This window comes from Canis aureus, chromosome 36 (genome assembly GCF_053574225.1).
Source record: "Canis aureus isolate CA01 chromosome 36, VMU_Caureus_v.1.0, whole genome shotgun sequence".
Classification (NCBI taxonomy): Eukaryota; Metazoa; Chordata; class Mammalia; order Carnivora; family Canidae; genus Canis; species Canis aureus.
The window spans coordinates 30,003,819-30,016,518 of record NC_135646.1 but is presented as its reverse complement, the minus strand read 5'-3'; positions in this window follow the sequence as shown (position 1 = coordinate 30,016,518).

Sequence of the window (12,700 nt, the reverse complement as noted above, 5' to 3'; positions counted from 1 at the left end):
CTGGTAGCCAGGATCATTGAGAGCTGCTGGGAAGCTGGCTACCACTCTTGAATATTCTTTCTTGTCTCATTTCCAATCACTCGACAAGGCACATCAATTACTTCTTTGGAGCATCCCTCAGATTTGCCCTATCCTCTTAACACCCCACTGCTACCATTCTACTCCTTGCATGAGACTCTTTGCAGATCTAACTTCTCTCTTCTCCCACAATCACACCCTTCAATTCACTTTGCATTTCACTGAAAACAAATTGTCCTATGATTACACTTATCTTTGACTTATTACTCGGCTGCTAAATAATCTCACAGTTGTCTATGGTCATGTTGTCCAATGCTGGACACATGTGGCTGTTGAGCATTTGAAATGTGGTCCATGCAACTGGAGAACTAAATTTTACTTTGTTTTAAATTTAACAACTGAAGCAGTGTAAGATTTTTTTTTTAGATTTTTTTAATATTGATTACATGTCAAAATGGTAATATTTTAGATATATTGGGTTAGGGAAAATATTGAAATTAACTTCGCCCGTTTCTTTTTATTTTTTTTTAGTGCGGCATAGGAAGTTTTAGATCACACACGTGGCATTATGATTGAACAGCAGTGGTCTATACAGAATATTGAGTTCAGTCTGACCTTTGAGGAGAGAATCAGGGCTCCGCCTTAACTACCCATATTTATTTCCCATGTACTTACCCTCCTCGTTCCTGTCACAACCTCTCCTGGATGTCCCCGAGCACATGGGATTGACTTCCTGCCTCTGGGCCTTGGCTCATGTGACTCCTCACGCCAGGAACGCTGCTCTTGCACTATCCCCTTCTAACATTTTTCTGTCCTGAAGACCTATCTTGAGTCTTCTCTTCCTGCAATAGTCTCTTATTCTAACCCGTACTGGGCTTTTCTTCCCCCCTGAATCTGAGTTATTCTTCTAATCAGCATCATACTTCATTGCTCGTTTCTTGCTTAATTATCTGTTGAATGCTAATTTTCTCTCTCGAATTATACATTCCTCGAGGATAGAAACTGAATCTTATATGTTGTCTGAATTTTTCAAAAACCTAGTGTTGGAAACATGATAAACAGCCATACAAATTTGATATACTAATTAACTAATTAGGAGAGAGATTTTGCATACAAATAACTCTGTGTGTATTTTAATCAGTGTAAACCTGGCATTGGTATGGAAAAATAAGGTTGTAAAATGTATTTGTCAAAACACAGATGCTCTTTGAATTAAGTACCCACAACATGTGAAAGACTATCCAGAAGCCAACAGCAGGACCCAGTGGCGGAGAAGGGACTCCTCCCGCTTCTCCCTGTTAGAAATCAGGGCCCCGCAATGTACGAGAGGCCCTGAAAAGCCGGCCACGAGGTCACCACTGTGGGGGTGGGGGCCCTCCCGTGCCCAGCCCCGCGCCTCGCCCCGGGCTCCCCACTAGTGCCAGGGATGAGCCGCTTCTGGGACTGTCCCAGGAGCCACTTGGGGAAAAGCCTCTGCGGCTGGGCCTTGTGTTCGCCGTCACCAGCCTGAGGCTGGGCGCCCAGCACCGTCTCCAGGGAGCGGGGGAGGAAGTCCTAAGGCTGAAACCTCCTCTCTCTTCTATCAGACCTCTTGGAACAGTACTGGAACCCACGAATTTCACCCTGTTTTTGTACCTGAATTTCCCAAAATTCTGCAAAGCTGCCTTTGGTGGGAAGAGTGTTTTGAGCCAATTTGTTTTTGGTTTTGTTTTTATTTTTTGCCAAGCCCCCGGGGAAAAGCCTTACCTAGAATGATCTCATTGATCCTAACCCAAGGCTGTGTAAGTAGTGATCTCAGTATACCCCTTTGGCCAGCACCTACCACGGGATGCATAGAGCATAGACCACCTGCCCCGTCTCAGGTAATGTTCCCAAACAAAGGGAATTGAGTCATCCAACTGGAGGCCAAAAAGCAAAGCATTACTCAACTATTACTAACAAGCAGAGCAGAAAACAGACTTTGATCCAATGATAATGTTGGTCTTATCCGTCCCCAAAAGGGTTTTAACACTCTGTCTTATATGTGACTAGGTGAGCAGCATGAGATACAGTAGAGCCTGTGGCCCAAGAGCACATCTCTTAAGGTATTTACCATTTTCTGCCTTGTACTATAGGCAGAGCAAGTGGCCTTCTAGCCCCAGAGTTATGCAGATGCCCAAGGTTGAATAATGAAATCTGGATCCCTTCCCTTTCCTCTTGCTCAGTGCCCAGTGCAAGTTAAAGAAACCCTTCTGCAGGGCTAATCAGTAAATAAGCATCAATATGGCCACGTGATTGTTAAGATGTTGAAATACTTCTAAAGCAATCAAGAAATACCCACTGTCTGTGTCAGCCTATCTGGTCAATCTGGCCCCAAGAATCCTAGGTGGGCACCACAGAGGAAACCAAGTTGGCTCCTGCCAGCGGGCAGGCCACAGCTGTCTACACTAGGCCACACTGTGATATGTTCATAGAGGACCAAGTCCTTTTAGGGAAGATAACCCTCTGGCAACAGTCCTTGTACCAGAAGGCGTGTGCCTGATGCCTATCAGGCTGCCCCTCCCTTGGTTGAGACCACATGCTGCAGGCCAACCCCAGGGATGCCCTCACAGCACTGCCTTGCACTATAGCTGTTCAATATTTTTTTAAAGACTTTATTTATTTAGTCATGAGAGACACACAGAGAGAGAGGCAGAGACACAGGCAGAGGGAGAAGCAGGCTCCGTGCAGGAGCCTGACGTGGGACTCGATCCTGGGTCTCCAGGGTCACACCCCAGGCCGAAGGCAGTGCTAAACCGCTGAGCCACCGGGGCTGCCCCAAAATTTTGAATATTACCCTCGCCCCTTTGTATGTTTGTGCTACTCACTGGGCGCCACCCAACGAACAGGGCTGGACTACATGCATTACGGTGCTGTTCCTGAAAGAACCACATACACCAAAGCTGGATCAGAAGAATCTCAGAAGTGGAAGCACATCTGGGTGCCCCTTCTTCTCTAGCTCCCTCTTTTCTCAGCCACGTGCCATCTCAGGCAGACTCGCAAAAAGCCCGCTTCGCTCTTCTCTTGGTGCTCTGTCTGGTGGTGGAGGCCCTATTATATAATCTGGGTACTATGTTAGGTGTTGGGCTCCGCAGCCTTGGAGCTTACCTGGTGCTACAGAAGCACAGAGCAAGGCCACCTGTCATAATCTGGAAATTAGAAGTGACTGTTTTGGACATAGGAAAACTCGCCTAGATAGAACGGAGCATAGGACTCCGGTATTCTGAGAGTGGCACCAGAGAGGTAGGGTGGGATCAGATCACCAAGGGCCCATGAAGCCCCCCTTCAAGAGTATTTAGGTGGAAATATGACATAATCAGATTTTAATTCTATTAATATCACTTTGAAGTACAGCCAGTGGATCAGAGAAAATATGTCTGGCTCCCCACACCCCTCCCTATAGATTTCCTGCACGTTCATACTTACTTGCACAAAGTTTTGATTTGCCCTGGCTTGTCTGATCCCAACTGTATTTCATGACATCATCTCACAATATGGCTTTTAATAGTTATTTATTTAGATATTCCTTTTGCTTTTGTCATTTTTGCTAACTAGTCAATCTGGTTTTCATTTTCTGAACTCAGCAGAGCAAGCTACGTAGCCTACCTTAACTTTCCTGAGCTATGAATGTGCCACCTTGGATCAAGGGGCCATGGAGTTGAATCGTCTATTTGAACACTGGGGATTTTCATGTCTTCCAAGATTATGTGGGTTTGGCAGGGAAGGATGGCTTATTTCTCAGATCGTCAACCCGTATCCATGCCCAGAGTAGTGATTCAAATAGCAGCCCATAAAGATAGGAGCATTTATAAAATAGAAAAACCCCAAAACAAAAATGGTTCTGTAAGAAAAAAAATGTACACGGAAACTTTTCAGAAGAATATCTACCCCTAACGGCTATTATCCTTAGGTGGTGGTGAAAATACGGATGACTCAGTACTTCTCTATAGTTATTTACATTTTCTATGGTTTCTCATGAGAATAATTGTTTTGTTTTTAAAAAGTGCTTTTAAGGAAATAACAAATATTGCATAAAACCTACCATATTTTTCTTTATAAGTAATTCTCAAAATACTTTCTGGACAAGTTTTCTTTTTACTACATGCACTGGATTTTTAGTGAGTTGCCACCAGGTGGTGAATGTACCACATCAAAGAAGACTCAAAGGCTTAAAAAAAAAATACTGAAAGACTTATGTTTTCTCCATAAAATAGTCTCTCCAAATACAATTCTTAGCAAAGCTTTAATACACTGGGTCCAAAGATAGTGCATTATCCTGACTGTTTATAGCCAAGCTACAAATCAAACTCTTTGTTTTACTCCTTCCCCCTCTTCTCATTACTGCATTTGACTAAAAAAGAAGAGAAAAAAAATTTAAAAAGAAGAAAAAGCTTTAAAATATTTCTTGATGCTGATATAGTGCATGTCAAATTATATCTCCAATTAAAAATACATGAGACACTAACTCTGGGAAACAAACAAAGGGTAGTGGAAGGGGAGGTGGGTGGGGGGATGGGGTGACTGGGGGACGTGCACTGAGGGGGGCACTTGATGGGATGAGCACGGGGTGTTATACTGTATGTTGGCAAATTGAATTTAAATTTTTAAAAATGTAAAATAAATAAATAAATAAATAAATAAATAAAGGGCCTGGCCACTCTGATTAAAAGTTGGGATTGGTAGATTCGATTAAAAAAAATACATAAGACACATACAGCATAAGCTGCAATACTAACATTGTAAAGGCTGCAAAAAACCTAGGCCTTGATCCACAGGGATAGTACAGTGTCTGCTCGTAGATTTCTAACAACTGGCAATTCTTAATATGCAATGTCAAATTATCTTCATTATTTAAAAACATGTATATTATATTGGTCCGATCTTGAGTACCTGAGTTTAGCAATATATATTTAAAATTACATCCTCAAATGTGTAAATGAGTAAACCGATCTGTCCTACCAAGTTTGGTAAGTTGGGTTACAAATTCTGTGATGTTAGCAAGTCCCACAGGGAACTGTGTAATCAGGAAGATCTTTTGTAATAATTATGGCCTTTAAACTCTTCTGGGTCTCCCTAAAACTGTTTGTGTGTATGTATATATAGCAATAACAATTACAAAAATGTAAATAGATTAAAATTTATTTTAAAGTATGCATAGACTTTCCTCTGATGAACATTAGATTCCTTAATATGTGGTAGCTCTTTAAGGAGGAAAAATAAAATCGAATGAATGTCAAAGTAATATGCCACTCATACCGAAAAGCTTTGAGTCCTTTTCAGAGTCACTTTTGTGTTGTTCTGGTGCTCAATTGTTGAGACTTTCTATGTTCTTAATGCTACATTCACTTTCCCTAAAAGAGCTAAGGAAAGAAAATTGTAATTATCGGTACCCCGTGCAGCTACAATGCTCAAAACCCTCCTTTGAGCCTCTTTCCTCCAAATCCCAAATCAAAAAACCAAAAATAACTCATCCCATGATATCAGGGGTAAAATCAATCAAACTGTGTGAAATTTCTGCCTATCTTTAGGAGCAAAAGAGCTGCTTAGAGCAAAAAGATAGTGGGAGGCAAGACAGCAATGTCCCATGTGTGTCTTTAAGATTCAGAGTGGATGAATAGGAAATAATTTACAGCTGATCAAAGATTGGTGGAAAATGGCAATATGAAAGATTCCTTTTTTTTTTTTTTCGACTTTTAACTTGTGACTTCAAGGACAACAACGGCTGCTGCTGTGTGCTGAGCTCCTCCCGGACTTGAGGGTGGTGAGGACTGAACCTCTACGCTCGCTCTGAAGGGAAGGTGAATAAAAGGTTGGAGAGCAGAGGCCAGAAATGGCTGGAGAAGTGCCCAGCGACTGGGAGTTCACTTCCTTTTCCTTATCTTGGTGTCAAGCAATGGTCTGCATCTTCCATTTAACTCATTGGTCCTCAAGGAAGCATTTGTTGAACTGGATTTACTATTATTTCCAAGATAAAATCTAACTGTGTTTGTCAGGTAATCTACATAACTTGTGGGGAAAGAGGGGGAAAAAAAACCTGTATGAAGAAAGAAACTGTGAAATAAATACAAAAAAAAAAAAAAAAAAAAAAAAAGGAGACAATTTCTGACAAATTCCTGATTTTCCCAGGTTTTCTTTCCATTTGTAACATCTCTTTTGTGGAAACCCAAGATTCATCACAATAATCAAACATTTCGGTGTCAGCACATTCTGTAAGAACACTCGTGAAAGTCATTTGGGGTCAGATTTAATACTTGTGAAGGCATTTTAAAAGCTAAGATTATTTTTTTAAGTTGCAAGGTATTAGGAGTAATACCACAGTCCCAAGGGCCAGATAGATGTCTCCAAATATTACCTAAATAATGAGGCACTTTAATATAAGAGAAAGAAGTTACTTAACAAATTAAAAACCCAGTGTAATCAGCATATGACAGGATCCACTTCTTGTCTCCTTTGGTCTTTCCAGTTTCTCACTGGCTTAAGTTTTTACCAGAATGATTTGGTTATATGATGAATGGAGCCGATAATATGGGTGTGGTTTAGGAAGAAGAACTTGATTCTCTGTGTTAGACGTTTTAAAGAAGCCCCTTAAAGTTCTATTATGGAATGTCAAAGAAATTAAAAGATTTTTAATGTCTTATTATTCCCTATGAAACGAATGCCATAGTCATACTTGTCATGTAGTATCCAAAAGACACATTATGGGATCCCTGGGTGGCGCAGCGGTTTGGCGCCTGCCTTTGGCCCAGGGCGCGATCCTGGAGACCCAGGATCGAATCCCACATCGGGCTCCCGGTGCATGGAGCCTGCTTCTCCCTCTGCCTATGTCTCTGCCCCTCTCTCTGTGACTATCATAAATAAATAAAAATAAATAAATTAAAAAAAAAACAAAAGACAGATTATGAAATTGTTAGCAGTTCTAAAAATGAAGCTAAGCAAACTTATTCCAAAACAAAGTACACAAAAGGAATAAGCAATCAGGATGTAAATATTCTAAGATTTTAGGGTCTTTTCTGGATAACTAAAGGAAACAGGAACATATCCAGGAAAGGCTAAGAATGGGAGGAAATGACTCATTGATAATATGCGTGCTCCGGGAGCAACCTTTGTGCTGAACAGCAGAACCCTCTACACCTAATCAGCAGGCCTGGGCTGGGCAGTTTACTAAGAAATGTTCAGAGGCAGCCCAGTGTCCCTTCCCTGAACTTTTTGCTCTCAGATTCCAGCGTTTAATTTAATTTAATTTAATTTAATTTAATTTAATCCAGCGTTAATTGAGACAGAAGGGAGCTCAGACCCTAAGGATCCACATACCTCAAGACTTGGGCATTTACTATATTTTATGTCTAGGAACTCAGTAAGCAACATGTCTGTAGAAAAGTAAGTGGAAAAAACATATAATTCCCATTTTATGAAGATATATATATATATATACACACACACACACACACACACTCTGGGTGTGTGTGTGTGTCCAGTGTGATAGAATAAAGATAAATCCCTAACCCACTAGCATTGTGCCCAGATCCATTATAAGGAGTTAATCTGTATTGAATGAATAAAGAAATGGCCAAACATGCAAAGGTGGCTAAAGAAAGGGGGAAGGCAGAGGAGAGAAGGAAACACAAATGGTAAGTGGATGCGAAACAATTCTCTCAGCAATACAAAAAATGCAATTAAGACTATGATTAGAAATGAGGAAGAGCTCTTGGTGTGTATTTGGTGATAGACGCGGTGCTGAGACAGGCAACGCGGCTCACAGGAGGAGCGTGGGAGGGCTGAAGCCGTCCCGTGGGCTGTGGGATTCTAGGCTCTAACCAGAGAGGTCCGCTAGGCACTGGAGATCTGTGAGGGCTCTCTCATCTAGGACTCTTGGACTTTGTATTTTATTTTGTTTTTTAAAAATATTTTGTTTATTCATGAGGGACAGAGATTTAGAGGCAGGGCCGTAGGCAGGCTCCCCATGGGGCCCGAAGCGCCTGGACCCCGTGAGCCCCCCAGGCGTCCCTAGAACTCCTGGACTCTTTACCTCTGTGCTCTCAAACTGTGTTCCAAAGCGTTCTGGGGTTCAGCAGGGAGGCCCCAGAGGATGCCCCAGAGGTGAGGAAGAAGCTTCCTTTAGCTCTGCGTCTGACTTTTATTTATATGTTAGAGCTGATAGAAGAATATTTCCTTAAAGATCCCATTCAAGGGATCCCTGGGTGGCTCAGCGGTTTGGCGCCTGCCTTTGGCCCAGGGCAGGATCCTGGAGACCCGGGATCGAATCCCACGTGGGGCTCCCGGTGCCTGGAGCCTGCTTCTCCCTCTCCCTCTGCCTATGTCTCTGCCTCTCTCTCTCTCTGTGTGTGACTATCATAAATAAATAAAAATTAAAAAAAAAAAAAGATCCCATTCAAAACATAAAAGTTGGAGCCGCACTAGGTGGTACCGATTCGTGTCTTCGATGAAATGCAGCGGCACGTGACTTCTCAGGAGCTCCTGGAGAAGCGGACATCCAAGACAGGTGTTGCATCCCCCCCAATCCCCGGCCTAGCCGATGGTAGTTTAAATTCCTGCTCTAGGAACCTATAAATCATTCTAGAATTACCTGGAAATAGGCAAAATCTCAGGTATAGAATCTGAGAATATCCAGGCCTGTCCCTTAAGAAATAACAGAGTCATGTCTTATGATGTTCACGAGCTTCTTTAATGTGATCAGTGTGTCCTAACGAGAACCCACTTCCACTCCGATGTCTCAACAGAAGAGGCCTTCCTGGAGGGCCCCTCTGCAGAGAGAAGGTCTGGGCTGCGCTTGAGGGGGCCAGAAACGAATCATGACCTGGACATGCCAAGAGACGGGAAGGCCCCCCGGCCCTTGCAACATGGGGCGCCCTTACCACCACCAGGACTGAGGGGCCAAGAGGAGGAGATCCGACCTGCAGAGCTTGCTTAGAGGTGCAACTGGGAAAAGGAGGGGGAATAAGTACCCCAGCTTTTCTCCTCTTCCCCCTCCAACTGGTCAATCCCACCTGCAGATCGCTGGCAAAGAGCCCGGAGAAATTAGTTCTGCCTTCAGAGAGACAAGAATCCAGCCGAGAAGGATGGAAAATGGACCTGGCGGGGAGCTAGTGGAGAATAACCAACCCCCAGCCCCCGGGGGCTCAGAGGCTGAGCTTTTTTTTTTTTTTTTAAATATTTTTTTAATTTATTTATGACAGTCACAGAGAGAGAGAGAGAGAGGCAGAGACACAGGCAGAGGGAGAAGCAGGCTCCATGCACCGGGAGCCCGACGTGGGACTCGATCCCGGGTCTCCAGGATCGCGCCCTGGGCCAAAGGCAGGCGCCAAACCGCTGCGCCACCCAGGGATCCCGAGGCTGAGCTTATTACAAAAGAATGCGCACCCGCTATAGGCAGCGCGCGGAGCAGGAGGCCAGGTCTCTAGCCCTCGCCGGCCCCCACGACCACCATCAGCATCTTAGTGTATTTACACCTTTCCGGACCTTTTCCTCGGCCCTCGGCCAGGTACACAGGATTGTGTTGTATTTGGGACAGAGAGCGAGAGAGAGGGGGAAAGAGTGCGGGGGGGGGGGGGGGCGGGCAGAGGGAGACTCGGCCCCCCTGAGCGGGGAGCCCAGGACACTCAGCTGACTGAGCCACCCAGGCGCCCCTAGATACGGTTTTCTTAGCCGTATTTTTCCATGTGATAAACCACGTGTACTGTGTCATGCAGGAAATATCATTCTGCAACTTTTTAAAACATTTGAGACTTTTAAAATGCTCATTTCCTCGTATCCAATGTTACCGACTTCTATCCTCGGACACTTAGCGCTCTCTTCGGGCCTCAGCCAATGCACCGGGACGAACCCTCTGGTCGCCTCTCCGCACACATCACTGCCCTCCCGCCAACTCCAGGCTGCAGCCACCTCCCTGCAGCCCTCAAGCTAATACCTGTCGGATGTGTAAGGGGTTTTAAAAACAAAAGTACACACGCAAGAAGAAAAGCGGAAGAGATGTGTGTGGCTCGCAAAGCCCCGGTATTTACTAGCCAGGCTTCTTACAGAGAACGCCTGTCAATTCCCGTATTATGAATTCCCAGAAATGCAGTTTTTGAGTCAAAGGGTGTGAACATTTTTGAGGCTTTTACTGCATTTGGGCCAAACTACCCTCCAGAAACACTGAAGCAATTTATGTCCTGCCCAGGACTGAGCTTGGTCGTCTGCGATGCATCCTGCCTCCGGCCTCCGGGCCCAACCCGCGGCTGTAGTCTCCGTCCACCTGCTGCTGCACCGTTGCTGTCAGTTTTCACTTCCCTTAAAAATATGTTTGGCAGTTTACATTTTTCTGTCATGGCTTAACTAATTTAAATTTTTGGCCATTTATTAACAGGATATTTATAGTTTCCTTGTAAGACCTCTTTTTTAAAAAAAGATTTTATTTATTTATTCATGAGAGACCCAGAGAGAGAGGCAGAGACACAGGCAGAGGGAGAAGCAGGCTTCATGCAGGGAACCCGACGCAGGACTCGATCCCGGGACCCCAGGGTCACGTTCTGGGCTGGAGGCAGAGCTAAACTGCTGAGCCCCCTGGGGCTGCCCAAGACCCCTGTTTTAAAAACTGTTGTGCTCCTATGTATATTGCATTTTTTTTTATAGTTTTTACTTGTTTTTAATGTTATGAGTGTTTTTGATGGAAGAAATGAAAAATTCTATAGCCAAGTCTGTCTGTCACTTTTCCTTTGTAATTTTGCCCTTTGTTCCAAGGTTACTTTCAGATTAAAAGCAATGCGGTTATATTTTCTCCTTGAACTCTTAAGACTTTTCTTTAAGACTTTATTTATTTATTTATAGAGAGAGCGGGAGAGTGCTGGAGCGCTTGGGCCCACACAGCCAGTGGAGGGCCGTGGGGAAGAGCCCATGTGGGGTTCCATCCCCAACCCGAGACCCTGACCAGAGCGCAGACCCTCAACCACTGACCCGACTATGCCGCTCAGGAGCCACCAACTTTTAAGACTTCTAAAAAATTCAAATCGTTTAATCTTTCTCAAATTTAACATCTGAGAAAGGCTTTTAAAGCATGAGTAGGTAATAGGATGGGAGTCCTGAAGTCATCCGGCTGGGTTCAAATTTGGCCTTACCACGTGACACACGTTTAAAGGAACGGCCTAACTTCTTGAAGTCGGTTTTGTTCTTTTTTAGGGAGATGACAGTAAGGCCCGCAGGGTGCCCTCGAGAAGGAGCAGCTGTAAACCTGGGGCATCGGCAGAGGGCCCTTGGCTGTGACTACCGGGCTGGAGTCCTGGACCAAGGGACCCGAGCTCTCTAACCTAGAGACCGCAGGAGGAAATGGGAGCAGAGAGACGCAGTCTGGGACATGTAAGGTTCTTTTTTTTTAAATAAAGATTTTATTTAGTTGAGAAAGAGAGAAAACAGGGAGAGTGAGAGGGGGAAGCAAAGGCCCGCTGGGCAGGGAGCCGAGGTGGCGGCATCCCCGGACCCCAGACCCTGACCCGGGGCGTCCCAGGGGCTGCGCGTGTTCAGCCCCTCCCCCTCCCCCTGCTCGGGGTCGTGCCCGGCCTCCTGCTGCGGTGCTTGCTCCTGCTCAGGACCCCGCGGCGCGGGGCGGCCGCGTGGACAGGCCGGGAAGGTACCGCGAAGAAGCCGCACAGCTCCCCCACGTCCCGCCACGGAGGGGGAGGCAGGTGCACGGCCGCGGGGGCCCGCGCTGCAGGCGGAGGGCGCGGACCAGGGCGGCGCAGGGCGCTCGCAGACTCCCACTCCTCTCCCGACCCAGACGCCGCCTGTGAGGGACACTGGGCGCCGCAGCCCAGAGGGTGTTGGAGACCCGCGGCCCCCCACGTGGCCCCGCCGGGCGCCCGGGACACCGCGGGCTGGAACCGCGACCAGCGCACCCGACGCTTCTGCCCGCGGGACAAGACCCGGTCCACCCGCAGGAAGTCTTCACGCCCCGGTCGCCCGCAGGCCCTTAGTCCCCGGAGGGTGACGACGGGGGCCTCGAGACCACGTGGGGCGGCCACGGGGAAGGCCGAGGAGCCGCGGAGGAGGGGGTGGGAGGAGGGCGTGGGGTGGGGGAGTAGGGGGGAAGGGGGAGGGGGAGAGGAGGAAGGGGTGGGAGAGAGGAGGGGTGGGGGAGGGGGAGGGTAAGAGGGGGTGGGGTTGGGTGGGGTAGGAGGGGGTGTTAGGAGGAGGTGGGGGGAGTTAGGAGGGGTAGGGGTGGAAGGGTAGGGGGGTTAGGAGAGGGTAGGAGGGGGTAGAGGGGGTAGGAGGGAGTTAGGAGGTAGGAGGGGGTAGGCGGGGGTGGGAGGGGGTGGAAGGGGGTAGGGGGGTTAGGAGGGGTTGGGGTTAGGGTTAGGGTTAGGGTTCAGGTTAGGAGCGGGGAGGAGGCCCAGGAGGCCCAGGAGGCCCAGGAGGCCCAGGACCTGGGCTGCCCGGCGCCCCGCCCCCAGGCAGCACCTGTGACGTCGCGGACGCCGGCCCCGCGTGGGTGCCCTGGCCTGGCCGCCCGGGAGCAGCCGAGGGGGTGCGGCCAGGGCCGAGCGGCCGGGGAGCGCGACCGCCGCCGGGTCGCCTTGCCCTTGGGCCGCCCCCGCGGAGCCCCGCGCCACCCCTCCCGCCTCATCCTCCTCCTCCTCCTCCTCTTCCCCCTCCCCCTCCCCCGCCCCTTCCGCTT